Below are 21,055 nucleotides of genomic sequence, written 5' to 3'. Positions count from 1 at the left end.
GTACTTAAAATACTTTTTGTTTGTTTTATAGAGTGCATTCTTAATCATTATTTTAAGAACAAAGCTATAGCAAACGTTTTTCTTCCTTTCCATCCTTCTCTCTACTCTGCCATGCAGCTCAACTGCAGAAAAAATACCTCTTCCATGGTGCATGTGCTTAGCCGCTCATTTGTGTCCTTAAAGTCAGTCGTGACACTTTTGTGACCCCATGGACTGCAGCTCCCCAGGTTCTTCTGTCCACGGGATGTTTCAGGCAAGAATACTGGAGTGGGTGGCCAGTTCCTTCTCCAGGGGATCTTCCAACCCACGGATTGAACCCAAGTCTCCTGCGTTGCAGGCAGATTCTTTACCTGCTGAACCACCAGAGAAGTCCAACTTCTTCCATGGACAGTGGGTAACAGGCAGATGGGAGCCCAGGTATAAGAACCAGGGCAGCTTGGTGGGAATGCAAACTAGTACAGCCACTATGGAGAACAGTGTGGAGATTTCTTAAAAAACTGGAATTAGAACTGCCATATGACCCAGCAATACCACTTCTGGGCATACACACTGAGGAAACCAGATCTGAAAGAGACACGTGCACCCCAATGTTCATCACAGCACTCTTTATAATAGCCAGGATATGGAAGCAACCTAGATGCCCATCAGCAGACGAATGGATAAGGAAGCTGTGGTACATATACACCATGGAATATTACTCAGCCATTAAAAAGAATTCATTTGAATCAGTTCTAATGAGATGGATGAAACTGGAGCCCATTATACAGAGTGAAGTAAGCCAGAAAGATAAAGATCAATACAGCATACTAACGCATATACATGGAATTTAGAAAGATGGTAATGATAACCCTATATGCAAAACAGAAAGAGAGACACAGATGTACAGAACAGACTTTTGGACTCTGTGGGAGAAGGCGAGGGTGGGATGTTTTGAGAGAATAGCATCGAAACATGTATATTATCAAGGGTGAAACAGATCACCAGCCCAGGCTGGATGCATGAGACAAGTGCTCAGGCCTGGGGCACTGGGAAGACCCAGAGGAATCGGGTGGAGAGGGAGGTGGGAGGGGGGATCGGGATGGGGAATACATGTAAATCCATGGCTGATTCATGTCAATGTATGGCAAAAACCACTACAATATTGTAAAGTAATTAGCCTCCAACTAATAAAAATAAATGGGGAAAAAAAAAAAAAAGAACCAGGGCAGCATCTTGTTAGCTCAGCAGAGGAGCTAGAGCATGTCGGAAGGCCAGGGATGGGGAGGCTGGGAGACAACAGGCAGGGACCTTGGCATCCAAGTGCCACGCAAACCTGGAGGAGTCAGCAGCAGCCAACTGCTTAGGGCAGCTGTAGGCCAACACAGAAATCCTGCCTAGAGCCTCTAAGCCTGGGTGGGACCACCCTGTAGAGACGTGTTCTCCGAGGGCAAGAAGCAAACAAATGGTACATAAGCCTGGTGATGTAGAATGCAATCAATATTTACAGTGAAGGAAAAAGAAAAAACTTTAAGCTAAGATCTCTGTTTCCCAAGGCTGCATTTGAGAAAAAGTAAACGCTATTTTATTACTGGTATAAATTCAACTAGGAGGAAAGAGAACCAAAAACAAAGGACAAACTGTACATATATAGGCTTCCCAGGTGGCACTAGTGGTAAAGAAATCTCCTGCCAATACAGGAGATGCAAGAAACACAGATTCGATCCCTGGGTTGGGAAGATCCCTTGGAGTAGGAAATGGTAACCCGCTCCAGTATTCTTGCCTGGAAAATTCCATGGACAGAGGAGCCTGGAGGGCTACAGTTCATGGGGTGGCAATGAGTTGGACATGACTGAGCGCGCGCACACACACACACACATACATGCACACATATATATGTCAATGGACATACATTTTTCCGTCAATGAACACTTAGATTGCATCCATGTCTTAGCTATTGCAAATAATGGTACAATGAACATTGGGGTGCATATACATTTTCAACTTAGTGTTTTTGTTCTCTTTGGTTAAAGACCCAGCAGTGGAACTGCTGGATTAAATAGCAGTTCTAGTTTTAATTTTTTCAGGAACCTCCATAATGGTTTCCATAGTAGTTATACCAATTTACATTTCCATCAACAGTGCACAAGGTTTTCCTTTTCTCCACATCCTCACCAACACTTGTTATTTCTTGTCTTCTTGGTGATAGCCTTTCTAACAGATGTGATGTGATATCTCATTGAAGTTTTCATTTGCATTTCCCTTATGACTAGTGATCTGAGGCATCTTTTCACGTACCTACTGACCATCTGTGTCTTCTATGGAAAAATGTCTATCCAAGTCCTGAGCCCATTTTTTAAATCTGGTTGTTTGATTTTCTAATGTTGAGTTGTACAAGTTCTTTTTATATTTTGGTTATTAACCCTTTATTGGATATATTACTTGCCAATATCTTCTCCCATTCAGTAGGCTGCCTTTGTTGATAGTGTCCTTTGCTGTGCAAAACATTAGTCTAATGTAGTACCATTTATTTATTTTTGCTTTTGTTTCTTTTGACTGAAATCTCAAAGAAAAAAATGCTGCTAAAACTGATGTCAAAGAGTGTACTGCCTATGTACTCTTCTAAGAGTTTTATGGTTTCAGGTCTTACATTTAAGACTTTAACCTATTTCAAGTATATAAAGAATACTCAGCTGGTAAAGAATCCGCCTGCAATGTGGGAGACCTGGGTTCGATCCCTGGGTTGAGAAGACTCCCCTGGAGAAGGCAAAGGCTACCCACTCCAGTATTCTGGCCTGGAGAATTCCATGAACTGTATAGGCCATGGGGTCGCAGAGTCAGACACAACTGAGCGATTTTCACAAATATACATGGTATGAGAAAGAAGTCCAGTTTGATTCTTTTGCATGCAACTTTCCAGTTTTCCCATCATAATTTACTGAGAAACTATTTCTTTCCCATTGCCTATTCTTTCTTCCTGGGTCGTAGACTAACTGATCATAAAAGTGTGAATTTATTTCTGAGGTCTCTATTCTATTCCACTGACCTATGTGTCTGTTTTAATGACAGTACTATACAGTTTCGATTAATGAAGATTTACAGTACGGTATCAAATTAGGGAGCATATTACCTCCAGTTTTGTTCTTCTTCCTCAAGACTGTTTTGGCTATTCAGGGTTTTTGTGTTTCCACATAAATTTAAGAATTATTTGTTCTACTTCTGTGAAAAATGCCATTGATATTTTGATAGGGATTGCACTGAATATGTAGATTTCTTGGGGTAGTATGGTCATTCTAACAATATTAGTTCATCCAATCCATGAGCATGGTATATCTTTCTATCTGTCTGTGCCATCTTCAATTTTTCCCAGCAATGTCTTATAGTTTTCTAAGTACAAGTCTTTTACTTCCTTGGTTAGATATATTCTGAGGTATGTTATTCATTTTGATACAATTGTAAACAAAATCGTTTTCTTAATTTCTCTGATTGTTTGCTATTTGTGTATAGAAACAGATTTCTGCATATTAAGTTTGTATCCTGCTACCTTACTGAATTTATTAGTCCTAATGATTTTTTGGTATTTCCCTTACGGCTTCCCTTGTGGCTTCCTTTGTGGGCTTCTTTTGTGGCTCAGCTGGTAAAGAATCTGCCTGCAATTCGGGAGACCTGGGTTTGATCCCTGGGTTGGGATGATCCCCTGGAGAAGGGAAAGGCTACCCACTCCAGTATTCTGGCCTGGAGAATTCCATGGACTAAAGAGTCGGACACGATTGAGTGACTTTCACTTTCAGTGATTTTTTGGCGTCCTTAGGATTTCCTGCATACAGTATTGTGTCATCTGTAAACTGACTATTTTAATTCTTCCCTTCTGGTTTGGATTCTTTTTATTTCTATTTCTGGTCTGACTGTGGTGGCTAGGATTTCCAATGGCAGATTGAATAGAAGTGGTAAAAGAGGACATCCTTGACTTGTTCCTGATCTCAGAGTAAATGCTTTAAGTTTTTCACCACTGAGTATGATGTTAGTTGTGGGCTTATCATCTGTGGCCTTTATTATGTTGAGGTATATTCCTTCTATGCCCACTTTGTTTGGAGCTTTTATCATAAACGGATATTTAATTTTGTCAAAAGCTTTTTCTGCATCTATTGAGATAATCATATGATTTTTACTCTTCAATTTGTTAATGTGGTGTATCAAATTGACTGATTTGAATCATCTTTGTATTCATGAGATAAATCTCACATAACCATGGTATATGATTCTTTTACTGTATTGTTGATTGTTTGCTAATATCTTGTTACGGATTTTTGCATCAATGTTCATTAGAGATATTTTCTTTTCTGTGGTTTCTTTGTCTGGTTTTGCTAACAAGGTGATGCTGGTCTTATGGAATGAGTTTGGAAGTATTCCTTTCTCTTCAATTTCTGCAGATAGTTGGAGAATGATAGGTATTAACTGTTCTACATATGCTTGAGAGAATTCATCTATGAAGCCATCTGGCCCTGGACATTTTTGGGGAGGGGAGTTTTTTTTTAGAGGGGGAAGTTTTTAAACTACTAATTCAATTTCATTATTGGTAACTGGATTGTTCATATTTTATTTCTGATTCAGTCTTGGGAGATTGCATGATTGGAGGAATTTATCCATTTCTTCTACACTGTCCATTTTATTGGTATATTGTTCATAGTAACCTCTTATGATACTGTGTTTCTCTGTGGTGTCAGCTGTAACTTCTCTTTTATTTCTGATCTTATTTATTTGGGCCCTCTTTTTTTTCTTGATGAGTATGGATAAAGGTTTACCCGGGTTTTTTTTTTTTTTTTAATCTTTTCAAAGAACCAACCCTTAGTTTCATTGACCTTTTCTATTTTTTTAGTGTCTATTTCATTTATTTCTGCTTTGATTCTATTGTTTCTTTCCTTCTAATAACTTTGTGTATTCTTCTTCTTCTTCTAGTTCTTTTTCTTGAGGTAGGCTTGTATTGCCATAAATTTCCCTCTTAGAACTGCTTTTACTGCATCCTGTAGATTTTGGATTGTTGTGTTTTCCTATGTTCATCCATTCTTCTCTGGAGTTCCTTGAACATTTTAATAATTATTACTTGGGACCCCAATGTTCAAATCAGATCCAACTGTTACAGAGAATTACTACACTATGCTGGAGGCCCAGAATCTTAGGATTGCTAAAAATCTTAATGATTATCAGTTATACCCAAAAGATCTTGAAACCATCTCTACAGTTCCTGCTGCGGGGCTACTGCTTGAATACTTTGTATGCTGGTGAACTCACTATCTTCTAAGGCAGCCAAGTCATTATTTCATTTAAATATTTATTGAATGTGTTCCCTCTGGCAGGCACTTGGACTCCCAGGTGACACAGGCCCAATACTTAAGAAGTTTACAGTTTACGAACAAATTTCTCTGCTGTGTTTGTTCACTTCTCTGTTTGTTAAACAGGGCCATATACTTTCCTTCCACTGAGGGTAATCATCACTACTCTCCATTCCACAGGTTACCCAGCATTTGGGTGGATTATAAGCACAAGGCCACAGTTCTCTCTCAGACTCAATCAATCTCACCCTAATTATCCCTTGAAAAGTACATTCTAATTCCCCTGGGGCATTTAGAAGTGGCTTACACAACATTTTCCAAATCTTTTCCTCCCCAGAGGACTTTTTAGAGTCAGTCATTTATCTAGTTGCAAAATTGCTTCTCCTTGGCCTTTCCATTTTAAGTTTCCAAATTCTGCCCCTGGGTCCATTTCAAAACTTGTAATCAGATCACTCAGGGGTTGCGCTTCTGTGGAGTATCTATGTCCTTCACCATATTCATCTTGGAACAAACCCACACCAGAACGCACTTTTCATTCCAAAACTTGCCTTGTGCTCCCTATTCCAAAACCAATGCATCTGAAAAACTGCCACCCATCTCAAAGCCACCCCCTACTTTGTGTTACCAATTCAAAATACAATTTGTGTCTAGAAACCAGGGTGCTTTCAAAATTGTTTTGGAAGATATTCTACAAGATCAGTTTAAAGTCCTCAAGATTATCTTCCCTGACTCCTTTCCTCCACTCCAGCACCAGCTCTCTTCATTCTCCCTCATTTAGAGTCCTAGGTCAGACCACAGATCATCTTCTCAAGTCTTTGCTCTCAGCCTCATCAGAGGGAATTCCTGTCTGAGTAATGCATCAAACTTTATGTAAAGTGGGCATTTGCAGATTGATAAGCAAAAGTTATTTCTCAATGTCCCAATTTCAACTTTCAGGCAAAGCTCATTGTGTTTCCAAGCTCCATGTTGCACTCAGTTCCTTCCACTAGGCTGTATTGTAATAATTGGCCCTGGAATGTTCTAGTGATGTGTGGGGAACCAAGCAACTAGTGCCCACTGCGTATATGATCTATACCAGCCTGCTAAGTCCTCTCCATAATCCTGGGAGACTGGCTCTACTAACTCATTGCCAAACATAAGGAAATGAGGCAGAATTAGGTCAAGTCACTTGTCTAAGACCTCCAAGCTGGCAAGTGGAAAACAAATTCCCGTGTCTGATTCCAAAGCCAAAGCTTTTTCTCCTACTTTAACTAATTAACTCCCTTATACGAAGGTTGGAACTATTCAGGCAAATAACCCTGGACAAGCCAATTAACCTCCTCTGAACATGAGCTTCCTTCCCAAGTGAAGAAGTTGAACTAGATGGATGCTAGAGTCCTTTTATCTCTTATGTTCTCTCTGTTCCTATTGCACTCAAGCTGGCGGATTCCGGAGGAAGAACTTATGCCAACCTCAAGCCACAGCAACAGCAGTAATATAAACACTAATCATTTATTGAGTGCTTACCCTATAACAGGTGAATGATAACTTTACTTATTTTAATCCTTCTAGTAGGTTCTACCTATCATCCTCATTTTATAGATGAGGATTACAAACAAAAGTTAGAACATGCCCAAAGTCACACAGCCAATAGAAGTAAACCCAGGGATATCTGATTTCCAAGCCCATGCTCATGGGCACACTATGCTATATTTTGAAAGAGGCCAGGGAAGCGAAGGAAGTCAGGCATTATGAGAAATGGTCTTTCAGGGCTAGAGAAATGTATACACCTGGCAGAATGATCAGAGGTAAGTCAGTTGGGATGAGGAAGGACATTCAGGACTTCAGGTAATTAGTCTGTCCTAATCTTCACCACCTTGGTTCCAGCTCTAAGCAGATGTGTTCCCTGCTTCCATGCGCAGAATGCGGCCCTGGCAGGTGCTTGCCCTGGGAGACCTTTGCTTGCTACTGAGTCTTGCTCCTAGAGGAGACTTAGACCCAAAGTCACTATACCTTTCATCTCACTGTTGCTGTTTTTAATCTAACCTTATTACCAGGTCTGAGATTTTCTGACCTGTTTGAACTTCAGCCAAAACTGCCAGACCCCCAGCCCACGTTCTATCACACCCGGTAGTTTTCTGGGGCTGCCAGAGTCTTGGTGTGCAGTAAGTAGGGTTTGTGGGTGTATGAAATCATCACCAAACATAATGGAAAAGAAAGAAAAACAGGTCTCTGAAGAATAAGCAAGTGTCCATCAGGGGGTTAGTCTAAGCTGGCCAACTATGAGAGAGGGCCTTGGCATTGTATGAAGGATGCCATCTAAAGAGTCTATAGGTCCCACAGTCCCTAGGGAAGGAAGTCAAGTCAGATTTGCAAAGGCAGGTACATAGATGGCCTGGTGGAGCACAGGCATGGACTCTGGGACCAGGTAAATCTGGATTTGGATACTACTTGGCTGGGGCTTCCCAAGTGGCGCTAGTGGTGAAGAATTCACCTCCCAATACAGGAGACCCCAGAGACTCAGGTTGCATCCCTGGGTCAGGAAGATGCCCTGGAGAAGGAAATTTAACCCCACTCCAGTATTCTTGCCCGGAAAATTCCATGAACAGAGGAGCTTGGCAGGTTATATCTTCATGGGGTCACAATGGGTCAGACACAACCTGAGCAGGCACACACACTATTTGCCAACTTCCCTTTTCTGGCTTCAATGTACAGCCCTAGTCAATAAAATGAGGATAACTAGAACTTCACAGAGTGGCTATAAACATTAGAAATAATCCACACACACTAGAGAAATAGAAAGAAGGCCGGGCCTACTATGCTCATCCTGAAGGAAACAGTATGAGAAAGGCTTTTTTTCCTGCAATGAGTATTCAAGACATCATTACCGTTTTTCATGTTGTTCTGCTTGTCCGAAAATTGGGGCGTGACCATTTGGTGAGTAAAAGCTGACAATACTCACTGGGCACTAAAATCCAGAATGAAGTAAGTCTCTGGAATAGAAAACCAGCTTCTGGAGATTGCTGGAAAACACCACTCAGATCATCAGCGGAGGAGTCATACAGCTTTTCATATGGGGAAGTTTTTAAACCTGACTTTTCCCCACTTCAACACAGAGATCTAATGATCACCTGAAGACCACTTTTATCTGAGAAAATAAAGGAATAGTTGATCAAAAACCAGGAAAGGGAAAGGGTAAATTGGCCACAATAAAAACGTAACTTGTGACGTGAGGTGGGATGGCAACAGGTAGGATGAGAAATGAACCCACCAGTCATGCAGGTGATCATATGTCCTGGGTAAGGGTTTTGTCCCAGAAGTTTCAACAGTGCCCCCTCTAATTCTCAGAGATGTCCCAGTGTGGACAATAAATCATTTGGTCACCTAGTAGTCATGTGAAATCCAAAATATCACTCACATATTTATGTGATGGGAGGGGGAACTTATCTATGCTAATAAGGCTACAAAGCCCCAGGCAGACGGACACTTAGAGAAGGAACTTCCAGAACCTTGCTCTCTAAGCCTGAGTACTCTTCCTCATATTTTTACTAAGTCCCTCTGATTTCTACTTAAGCCCATTCACTAGCTGGTGAAATGAAGAAAATAGGCGTGAGACAGGGAGGGGTGAGGTAGGGAGGGTAGGAAAAAAACCCAAGGAATCATAGGATCATCAGTCAGTTGTTTTGTACCATGAAATCAAATGGGGAAATGGACTGACTGACTGTGCTTGTCTGCAGCAGGTCTGTCTTTCTGGAAGGCAGAAGTATTGCTTAGGGAGTGGACAGTATTAGTCAGTAGCCTGCCTTGGCCTGACTCAGTGGCCCCTTTGAACACTCCTGTTCTGGGGTTCCTGGAAGGCGTCCTAAAGGAGTTCACTAGTTTCTGACCATTGCAGATTAGACCAACTGAGAATTTGATATTTGTCCAAGTTCCACTGGAAGTGAGGATGTGTATGTGTGTCTGGTGGGTGGTGTGGGTGTACCGCCCTGATCCAGGAAATGCACAAAGGCAACCCCCTCAACCCCGACCGCACCCAGCTAGCCCCCTGTGTTCTATTTTAAAAGCCTCAGCGTAGCCTGATCTGAGGTCTGTCCCGTCCATCCCCCCTTGTTTACTGGAACATTGGGTCACTGCAGTACAGCTGGAACGCAATCTCTGGGCGATTCAGCAAGGCCGAGGCAAGCCCTACCAGGCGTCATGTCATTGCACTGTTTTTCCTCCCTCCCACTGAGTTTTCTTGGAAGTTCTGAGCCAGGCTCAGCATGTATCTCCAGAGATGCATTCCAAATCCCCAGCTGCTTGCAACTCAGCAAGTCTCACTGCCCCTCCTTTTAACATCCAGGTGCCCTGAAAGGTTAGAAATGAAGAAGCTCGCACCAAAGGGTGTCCCAGACTCTTTGATGTATTTGCTACTGCCTGCTGTCACACAGAGTTCAGACACAGTGTCCCCTCTTAAAAAGCAAAAAGGAAAATCATCTTTGTTGAGATGCCTTTGTGACTTGGCAAACTTGCCTCTAATCTGTACATCTGTCCTAGCTGAGGGGAATGGGCCAGGGTGGGGGATGTTGCTGCTCTTTTTCCTCCTGAGTACTGGTTTCACGTGATTCTCTGCCACCCTGAACTCCCAGTGATCTGTCGCAGTCCTTCTCCTTATTTCCCTCCAGCTTTCCCACCCCCCTTAATTTCTTCCCTTCAGTGTTGTCTCTTCTCATCATGTTCACGTTATCCCTTCCTGGACTAGAGGAGATAACAGGAGGCAGGGGAAAAACAGTCAAACACATCAATGATGTAAAAATCGTATTGGTCTCATTAAGGGTGAAAATGGTACCTGTGCCTTTTAGATTTGTTCTTGCCCTTGAATTACTTATTGATTCTTTAGGATTGGGTGCTGGTTCTCAAAGTGTGGTCCCTGGACCTGCAGCAGCAGCATAACCTGGGAACTTATTGCAAATGCACATTCACAGACCCTAGGCCAGACTCCCTGAATCAGTAATTCTTGGGCTAAAGTCCAGCAATCTGAGTTTTAAAACGCCCTCCAGGTGACCGTGATGTGTGCAAAAGTCTGTGAACCACTAGGGTAGAGGATTCTCCATAGGTTTGGGGGGCAGGGAAGGTTTGAGACTTCCCTCTGCTCTTCAGAGCATTGGTGTATGAGGAACAGAGCCTGTGCCATGTTCCTGAGGGCTGGCTCATGCACCTTCCTCTCATGCTGGGGCTGGTGTGAGACTGAATGTCAGGACTGAGAGCTGATGGGGACCCAGCTGGATGCCCTCGGTGAGCTGGCTTCATGGGTCACCCATTGGACAGGGTCTGGACTTCCTGATCTTCTATGTCAAGCATCCCTCTAAGAGAATGTCATGCAATGGCGTAGACTCATCACTCAGCTTCTCATCTGCTCTCAGGCAAATATGACTATAGCTGTAAATGGAAATTGTAGAGTATATTCCTTTTATTCTTTTCTTGTACTAAATCAAGCAAATAACTGGAAACTTGCTCTTTCTTTCTTTCCTGTTCTCTGAAGAGCACCTAAGATTATTATGAGGATTGAGATCTCTGTATTGAGACTGGTGATGTCCAACTCGGTAGCTTCTAGCCACACTGAGCAATTAAAATGTGGGTACAGTCTGAACTGAGAGGTGCTGAAAGTGTAATTACACAACATCTTGTGAAGGTATAGTACAAAAAAGTGCAAATTATTTCATTAATGATTTTTATATTGATTATATGCTCAAATTATAACACTTTGGATGTACTGGGTTATATAAAACATATTAACATTAATTTCAACTACTTATTTTTACCTTTTAAAATGTGGCTACTGGAAAATTAAAATTAACAAATGTGGCTCGTATTTGTGACTCACATTTTATTTCCAAGGGACAGCACTCACTGGTCCAGTTGGCTGGGGGCTCTGGTCAAACCCAGGATTTTGAGTAAGACTAGAGGATACGCCGACATGACTGAGTAACTTCACTTTCCCTTTTCATTTTCATCATTGGAGAAGGAAACGGCAACCCACTCCAGGGTTCTTGCCTGGAGAATCCCAGGGATGGCGGAGCATGGTGGGCTGCTGTCTATGTGGTCGCACAGAGTCGGACACGATGGAAGTGACTTAGCAGCAGCAGCAGAGGATATGCCAGGAGCAAATACAAGGAAGCAGGTGTAAACTACAGCACACACAACGTGTTAGGTAAGGCAATGGAGCCTCAAGCGTGGCAGCTGATCTCCTGAACCATGAAGCTAGACATACTAGGGTTGTCCAGATTCTGCCACTTACTCAGTAAAGTAACTTAACCTCTCTGAATTTCAGTTTTCACGGCAACCCACTCCAGTATCCTTGCCTGGAGAATCCCAGGGACAGAGGAGCCTGGTGGGCTGCCGTTATGGGGTCGCACAGAGTCGGACACAACTGAAGCGACTTAGCAGCAGCAGCAGCATCTGTAAAATGACTTGCTGGTTCTTAATTCAAAGTGCTTTGGAGAGAATTAGTGAAGACAATGACTATAAAAGCCTGAATACTATTCCCAGCTATTGATTAGTACTCAAGAAATATTCATTCTCCTTAAATAAGAAGAAATTCTATTACTAGATGGTGTCAGATACTCACTGTGAAACCTTCATTCTGGAGGGTCCTTAACATTTAGATGGATTCTCCTCTATCTGGAATGGTTTGTGTATTATCCTATTCAAAATATGAGGTTTTGTAATATGGGGTTATGTTCCCTTTTCAGTGCTTCCTCAGCTGGAAACCCACAGCTGGCTATGAACCCCTCCCTACCACCTCCTACTATGGTACTTAAGGTCCTCGCAGTGAAAAACTGGATTACACAGGGGATTGCTCCTGGACAAAGACCCTGGTATATTACGCTTACAAGACCTGACAGTTTATGTGGCACAGATTGGATGGACTCTGACAGCAACATTAGACGGTGTCCCCCTGAATGAGGGAAATCAATCTCTTCACTAGCAAATACAGTACTCAAGGTGAGCAAAGTCAGGGCTGGATGGAAAATGGAAAGGAAATGTTAAGAGTCTAGCTTTTAAGATTTACGGATGAGCCCCAAAAGAATAGTTCTAGTTCTTCTGTTCATAAAAGCATAGAATGCCTAATTAAGATTTTCCTAAAGAGAAGCCATAGCTCTCACAAGTTTACACAGAGGCAAGAATGAGATAGTAGGGCAAAAGACAATTGAAAAAACAAACAAACAAACAGAAAAAGGTGTTGTCTGGCTCTACGTTGAAAGACCCTAAGAGTGTCCAGTCATACTAGCATATCTCCAGGTGCAAAATCTCAGATCCCAAAACACTGACACTGTGATAAAACCTGTTAACTGTTTCTTAGCCATTAAAACAAACAACAGCAACAAAAAAACTTGCTCTTCCCTGAAAGTAGTATACATTGCAATATCTAAACATTCAAGCACAAAGAGATCATCAGATACTGTCACCTATATATAGCATCACCATGGAAACCACAGCTACAAATGCTGACAACTCAAATACCACAAGTAGTGCTGATATTGACGATATGATTATCTGACAAGGTAAGCAACTCCTAGTAAATTTCTAAATAAAGTAAAATTTTACCTTGATTTAAATGCTGATTACATTCCAGGAAAATTCTGTGTGTATGAATTTAAAACATGCAAATAATACTTTGTGTTTATTTATAAGGTACAGTTAAGTTCCAGGTCATATAAGTTTTTCAACCATATTGATATCCAGTAAGACATTCAAAAGGTGGGGTGATTTTTTTATTGGGAAGGAATTGTCCTAGACATTATAAGACATTACAACATCTCATCCATATCTCTGCTAAGAAAAATGCCAGTAATAATCTCTCCCAATTATTGGGACAATAGAGACATCTTATAAATTTCCAAAACACTTTAGAACAATAATTCTTAACCTTGGCTGCACATAGAATTACCGTAAGAGCTTTAACTTAAATACTGACACTTGGGCAGCATCTGCAGAGCCTCTGATGTGTTAATAGTTGGCCAGGACCGATTCCTGGTCATTAGTGGTTTTAAAAACTGTTCAGTTGATTTTATGCAGTAGCCAAGGCTGAGAACCATGCCGTAAGGGAGCTTCTGCCCTTTTGAGCATCATTGCCTTAGCTGAGTCAGATTATCAGAACATTGACCTGACAGGTTTTCTTTCTGCCTCATGGAGCTATTTCCTGTCAGATAGAGCTCAAGGGCCTCCTAACCTAGAACAACCCCTCTAATTATAAAATGAGATGGCAGGTATATGGGTCTAGGCTTGAAAAGTCAGACTTACTTTCAAGAAATCCCAAGAGTTGGGTAAATGATCAATCACTTACTTTTGAATTTAGAACGAACAGAACACAGTTTAACTAAATAAAAAGTCAACCAGTGACTGATTATTTAGGATATAAACTTGTAGTATATTGTGACCAAGCACCTTCTAGAACTCCTAGTCATCCCTTGTTAGGCTTTACTTGGGCCTTTGTAAGAAAAATTAATTTATAGTCATTCTTCAGTTGTCTACTGAACCCTTAAGTTAGGAATGGCAGATACATTTATCTCCAGTGATAACTGTAAACATATCAGAGTTTTCTGCCTGGAGAGGACTTTGAAGCCTGATCTAGGTTAATTGAAGAGTGCTGTGATGGGTTGGTTAGTGATACCTGTCATAAGCACAGGAAGGGGAGAGGAAAGGAAGTGTCCCAATCCTCCCGTAAGCCCTAGGGGAGCAGGCATATTTCTCAAAATTAACAGGTGACTTTTTCAGTCCTGGTCAACTTTTGGAAACTGACTGGATTTTATTATGATCATCATTGTCATCATCCAGTGAGTTTCCTTTTACTGAGGTATAGTTATACACTGCCCATTTATTACCTCATTGATCCTTACAACAACTCTACAAGCTAGGCATTTTCATCACAATCTGAGATCCCACAGCTCATGGGAGGAACTAATCATCTAACCCGTGGTTGCCTAATTCTCAAGTCCCACAGTACAATACACAATCTGGAGCAAAATGTGGCCTCAGACCATCCTCCAAAGCTCTGATGTTCTTTATCCTGCATCCACATCCCTAGGATTCTTGCTCAAATGATACAAGATTCAACAAATACCAAATGAAAATACACTACTTATTTCTCAGTACTTTCCCATTATTTCCTGGTATTGCATCCTGTCCATGTACTTAACCAAAAAACGTAAAAACATATAGCAGGGATGCTTGTGTTAATAAACTTTGCTTTGTGTTTTTCGTTTGTTGAAAACCTTTTAAAGATTTTCATTTTTCTGCAAGTCCAGTGTAATAGAGGGAATCCAGCTCATTGCCATAATTCAACACCTAAAAGGGTGTTGGCACATGATAGACATTTAATAACAATTTAAAATGATTTAATGCAGTTGACACTTCTGTGCAAGAGCAAATAATTTTGATGAAATTAAAATGCTTAATTTTGATGGCATGCAATTTATCAATTTTTCCTTTTCTTTTTTTTCAGTTGAATTAAAAAAAAATTTTTTTAAGTTTTATTTGTTTATTTAGTTTTTGGTCTCACAGCTGGTGGGATCTTAATTCCCCCACCAGGGACAGAACCAGGAAACTCAGCAGTGAGAGTGCTGAGCCCTAACCTCTGAACTGCCAGAGAATTCCCCTTTCATGGTTTATTTTTTGTGTGCTAAATCGAATAAATTTTGGCCTTACCTAACTTTGGTCACAAAATTTCGCTATGCTTTCTTGTAGAAGTTGTATGGTATAATAGAAGTTTTATAGTATTAGCTTTTACATTTAGGTCTATGATCCATTTAATTGACATTGTTTTTTATTATGAAGATTTGTGCAGAGGTTAGGGTGAGCTCTCTAAATGCATCTTCAGCTGCTCTGCAATGAAGAAGCAGGTGAAAGAGTTTATAAGAGTATGGTTACAGGGACTTTCACGGCGGTGCAGTGGTTTAGACTAGCAGCCCTTTCCAACGCAGGGGGTGTGGGTTGAATTTCTGGTCGAGTAGCTAAGATTCCACATGCCTCCTGGCCATAAAACCAAAACCTAAAGTAGAAGTAATACTGTTGCAAACTCAATAAAGACTTTTTTTTAAAAAAAGTTGCTTAAAAACGGGGGTGAGTGGGGGAGTATGGATATAACATTTCCAGTCTTAAAATACGGTCTAAAGGCTGTTGTTCCAGGATAATCTCTCATGGCAATGTCATAGTTATCATTTCAGTCTTTCCCCTAAGAAGGGGTGCTCCCCTCCTTTTCTTCCAACTCTCTCCTCTCTCTTCTACAGTCAAGAAACATAAAACTCTACTGTCTCTGTTTCAGAAGAGCAACGTCAAAAACCAGAAAAGGAAGTATGAGTCAATACTTTCCACCCTTCATCTGCTTAACCAGATAACAGCCCTGAGCAGCAGTCTCAAGCGGCTTTACAGGCCGGTGGTGGCGACCCGGCTCGCCAAGGGAGTCACCGAGCGACGGTAAGGGAGGGGAGCAACTATCGGGCGAGCAGGCGCCTGGGCCGCTGCCTGCAGCCCCAGCCTGTCCCAGCCGCCGCCCCGACGCCCAGCCGAGGCAGCGCCCGGCAGAGCCGGGTCGGCCAGGGCCAGGCTGCTCACCGTGTACCGTGTGCGGAGGGTCTTCCTCGAGGTGACACTTTCCCTCCAGGTCGCCGCCAACTTGCAGCTGTACACCTCCCACGCGCTGTGCGGGCTTGAATCCGACTTTCTTGCAGCTGAGAAACAGACCGTCTCCGCTGAAAGACCTCACAGACCACCACGGGTCATGGGCTGCTTAAGGCTTATAAGATGGCGGCGCTGGGATTTTACGGCAGAAGGAGCAAGCAGCCCCTCGACCTCTGGTGCAGTTCTCAAACTTACCCCAACAGACTCCGTCGTCTATCAAAACGCTTTCTTCAAAGGAATTACAACTGGATACTTTCAGTCAACAGTACTTCCTAAAGTGAGAGGTGTGAAGAGAGAAGTGGGTATGGGGAGGTATGCTAACAGCCATTTTATTTTGAGGTACTTATTTTTTTATAGCCTATTTTACTTAGATGTATGAAAGACTCACCTCTTGATATAAAATCAACCTTCAAGGGAAAAAAAACAAACCCCAAAATCCCCAAATTCCCACAGCGTCAGCTACAAGGAGCCCAGCAGTTCCACTCATCTCTTGGAGAAATAGCTTCAGGGCTTGGGCAATCCAGCCTTGCTCTGAGACGTATTGCTTGTCAACCCCCTCTGAGCTGTCTTTGCTGAAGGAACACAACCAACCTCTGGCAGATTCTCTGCTCAGAGGTCGTGAAATTTTCTAGGGTCCTGATGGAGCTGTGAGGAGAGAGCAAGAAAGGATTTGTCTCTTTTCTGTGGACCCTTATAATCTTGAAACTCAGGCAGAAATAGAAGATACAAGGTAATAGAACATTGAGGAAAACATGGCAATAGCTATGGAAGAGGCTCTGGAAAGTCTGGGCTGAGTAATGATGCTTTGTATTAACTGCGAAGTGAATGGACATCCTGTGAAAGTGTTTGTTGACTCAGGTGCCCAGATAATTATTATGAACCAAGCTTGTGCAGAAATCTGTAATATAATGAGGCTGGTGGACTATTGGTGAGCAGGGATGGCAAAGGAATGGGCTCCCAGAAGATTCTTGGAAGGGTACAACTAGTTCAGGTTCAAAAGGAAGCAGATTTCCTGGCTTGTTCCTTCTCTGTACTTGAGGAAGAGCCTGTAGACGTGCTTCCAGGACTGGCATGCTGAAATGGCATCAATGTTCCATTGACCTCAAGAAAAATGTACTCATGAGGAGCACCACAGGCTCACAGACCATCTTCCTTCCCGAGGGAGAGTTACCAGAGTGTACCCAGTTGGCATATGGGGCCAGGTAAGAGGCCAGAGGAGATTGCAGACCAAGAAGCCCTTCAGAAATCCATAGAAGATGCAGAGTGTCAGAAGCCATAATGCATATATATAGTATGTGTGTACTGCAGCTGGAGTGGACCCCAGACCAGAGGAAAAAAGCAGTAAAGGAGCTAACTCACTGGGAATATCATCATCACCAGTTTCAAATGCATTTAACCATCAAGTCCATCCTTCCCGACAGAGACTCGTGACTGGTAATTCTTAAGTCTTACTGATTCTGTCTGCTTCAGTATGCCCCCGCTCCCCCCATCAAGCCCAGTGACCCAGACAGCATTGAACCTAAAGTTGTGAAGACATTGAAGGCCTCAGCTGAATTCCAGATAACTTTCAGAAATGAAAGAACATCTTCTTCTACAGGACCTTTCTGATTGTGCTTCTTCAGCAGACAATGCTCCAGCAAGCCAGAGTACAGCTATTCCTTTGCAGAATTCACTCAAAGAAGCCGTTGGTGCAGATGACCTAGAGAAATCTGCCAAAAGAAGCATGTGTGTGGTCATTCACTCAGTTCTGTTTGACTTTTTGCGACCCCATGGACTGTAGCCCACCATGCTCCTCTGTCCACCAGATTATCCCATCAGAATACCGGAGTGGGGTTGCCATTTCCTCCTCCAGGTGATCTTCCAGACCTAGATATCAAACCCGCATCTCCTGCAGATTCTTCACCCAGAGCCACCTGGGAAACTGAAAGAAACACCCAGGGCCTCAAATCTCATCTCCACACAAGACAGAAAGCTAGTTTATCTGTCATAACTATTAGGAAGCAAGAACTACAGAGACTTATAGATTAAAACAATTGGCATCCAGAATATCAGTACCTGAGTCAAGTAAATAGCCTTCAACAACATGAAGATCCAGGGAATGAACAGCATGAGGGTACATGACAAAATGCTTCACATGATGGAGAACATCTTTGTAACACAGAAGACCTTGAACTTTTTGAAGAAAGGTAACAGAATCAACAAGAAGTGGTTGATAGGAAACTACAGTGAAAGGAGACAGGCTAAGAGAAAAATATTCTATCTTCAGGTAGAATTTGAGCAGCAGGATGCTTTGGCTCCTCAAATTCAAAAACTTTTATGTAAATAGATACAGTAGAACAATCGCTAGTTTCTGTGCTTAATTTAGCAGGCAATCAGAATACTAATGTCAAGAACATTGGTGTATCTGATCTCACCTTAGATAGTCCCTTGATGGAAGTAGAAATGTAACCCTTCCTTTGAAATTTTGAGTAAGTCCATTTCCATCCAGGATGTACAGCTTCTGGAAAATAATGTTGAAATGTCTGGAACAAATGAATATAAGTCTCTTTAAGTCTCTGTGGCAGTTAGCTCTGTGGAGTCAACAGAGGAATCTTACTTATCTATAACAGCAGCCTTGAAGGAAGTTCATGAATTTTTGGTCTTTTATAATAAACCAGCTTCAGAAAGTATATCTGAAGATGTTATCTGTCAATCAGAGACAGTAACTGAGGGCCAGTCAGGTATTAAAGGCCTTTCCGAAAGATGGTCCCCAAATGAGCATCTTATAGCTACCCAGAGTGAACAGTGTTCACAAGTCTCCTTTCACTAGGCCATATATGTGAAGACAGAAGAATTAACAGACACTTCAGCTGGAGTAGAAGATGTAGAAAATATTAACTTCAGGGGTCCAGGTGATGACCTGGTAACTGATAAGGAAGGTGTCCCCAAGTCTAGGGAATCGATAAGTGAGAGCAGTTCTGTCACTCTAGCCTCAGCTAAAATATCTAATCAACTACACTGCACCTTCGGTATTGAAATTTCACCCAGACTTTTAGCAAGTGAGGAGGATGCCCTCAATCAAACTTCTGAGCAAACTGAATCATCGTCATCCAGGTTCATATTGGTTAAAGATTTAGATCAGGACACAGAATCCAGTGGCAGACAGGCCTGAGACCAGAGAAAATGTTCTGAAGCTGCAGAGCCACTTCTGAAACTTGAACCTCCTCCCAGCCATCCATCACGTCCCTCCTTTCTTGCACCATTAATTTTTCCTGCTGCAGACATTGGCCAGATTCTCTGTGCTGGCTATCTTTTGCAGGAAGTTTTTGGTGCTTTGCACTGTGATTGTGGAAATGCAGTCTTTGCACTTCTGTTTGCTGTCAAAGAGCATTGTAGTTCCTGCATAACCTTGGAAAAGTGAGCTAGACATTACTTCATTCCCTTAAAAAAGCTATAACACTCACATCCATACTCACTGTTTATACAGTATATATAAAACCAGCAAGCAGAATGTTGAGCCAGATTTTTGAAAAGATTTTTTTTTTTTTGGCCAAAGTACTCTATGGTTTCTTGTCTTATGAATTTGTCTATTTGTTAAAATTTGGGTCTTCAAAAATGTATTGGCACTTATGTGCATACAAAAGCTTTATATTATCATTAAGATGATGTATTCTGGAATCAAATTGATGGTATTATATATTGTCCTTTGCAGGGTAACACTGTGGTAAAGAATCTGGCTGCCAGTGCAGGAGACACAAGCGATGCAGGTTCGATCCCTGGTTCAGGAAGATTCCTCTGGAGAAGGAAATGGCAACCCACTCCAGTATGCTTGCCTGGAGAATTCCATGGACCATGGAGCCTGGCAAGTTACAGTCCATAGGGTTGCAAAGAGTCAAACATGACTGAACACACATACACACACACACACACACACACACACACACGCACACACACACATATATGTAGCATAAAAAGTAAAAATAAAATAAACCCTACCTTGTCTGAAAAATAATCTTCTACCCAGTGCTCAAGAAACAGATGGACCACCAATAGGAAGTTGAAGCCTATGGGTGAGAAGGGCAGAGAGGTCAAGGACCCACTATTCCAGTCAGCCTCTAACTATTTTGACTTTGAGCTGTGATTCCTACCTGAACAAGATCTCTCTTTTTAGGGACTTTGTTGGGGGTGGGGGGAAGTCATGGGAAGGGGATGTGCTGGGAAGGATCTTGTCCTCTGAATTCATACAGCTCCCAAGGAGACTTGATTTCATGGCCAAAATGGCAACCAAGGTTTCCGTCTGCTCACAATGCTAGTTGCACGTTTATACCATATTTTTGGTGTCACTAGTGGTAAATAACCCACCTGCCAATGCAAGTGTAAGAGAGGCAGGTTCCATTCCTGCGTCAGGAAGATCCCCTGGAGGAGGGCACGACAACCCGCTCCAGTATCCTTGCTTGGAGAATCCCGTGGACAGAGGAGTGTGGTGGGTCACATTCCATAGTGTCACAAAGAGTCGGACACAGTTGGAGTGTCTTAGCATGCATGCACCATATTTTTATTTCTCTGATATTCTGGAAAGAACTGAACAAAAGGAAATGGACTTTGTTAGATCTTCATTAGATATATGGGAAAACATTTGCTTCTCACAGTTGGGCTTGTGTTCTTTATTGTTTGTTTTGCATACTCTTGCTCAGATCATTCTCCTGACAGGAAGGACATCCCCTGACTTCAAATCCCACTTACCTGTTGGCCAGAATCCAATCCAAGTGTTTGTCTGTGAATCCAACTACTCAGGCATTCTTAGTGATCTCTCTTTTTCCTAGTCAATAAAGAGCTCTAATACCAGAAATAACCAGGAGCTGGAGAGATGCTGTGTGTATATAGAAAAATGTGACACAACTCATACCTATCAGGGAGCTTCCAGCTTAGCGAAGGAGTTCAGAGGCATCAATAGCTTATTATAACACTGCTGTGAGAAAGATGTGCGTGGACAACAATGGAAGCACAAAGGTTGGGCACCTGTACAGACTAGGCTAGGCCAGAGTGTAGTATGGAGTCATGGAAGATTTTCTGGAGGAGGTAATAGCTTTTGTTGAGTTTTGAGATTAACTTGGTATAGACTATCAGTGGGG

At 42.1% G+C, this 21,055-nt stretch overlaps 2 pseudogenes; both read left to right on the top strand.

The window, feature by feature from the left end:
• LOC122707470 overlaps positions 1-17,223 on the top strand; it is a 73,571-nt pseudogene extending 56,348 nt beyond the window's left edge.
• On the top strand, positions 17,223-19,330 carry LOC122707469 (annotated as a pseudogene).
• Positions 19,331-21,055: the final 1,725 nt, after the last annotated feature.

Source organism: Cervus elaphus, chromosome 14 (genome assembly GCF_910594005.1).
Source record: "Cervus elaphus chromosome 14, mCerEla1.1, whole genome shotgun sequence".
NCBI lineage: Eukaryota > Metazoa > Chordata > Mammalia > Artiodactyla > Cervidae > Cervus > Cervus elaphus.
This window is presented reverse-complemented; position numbering and strand designations above follow the sequence as displayed.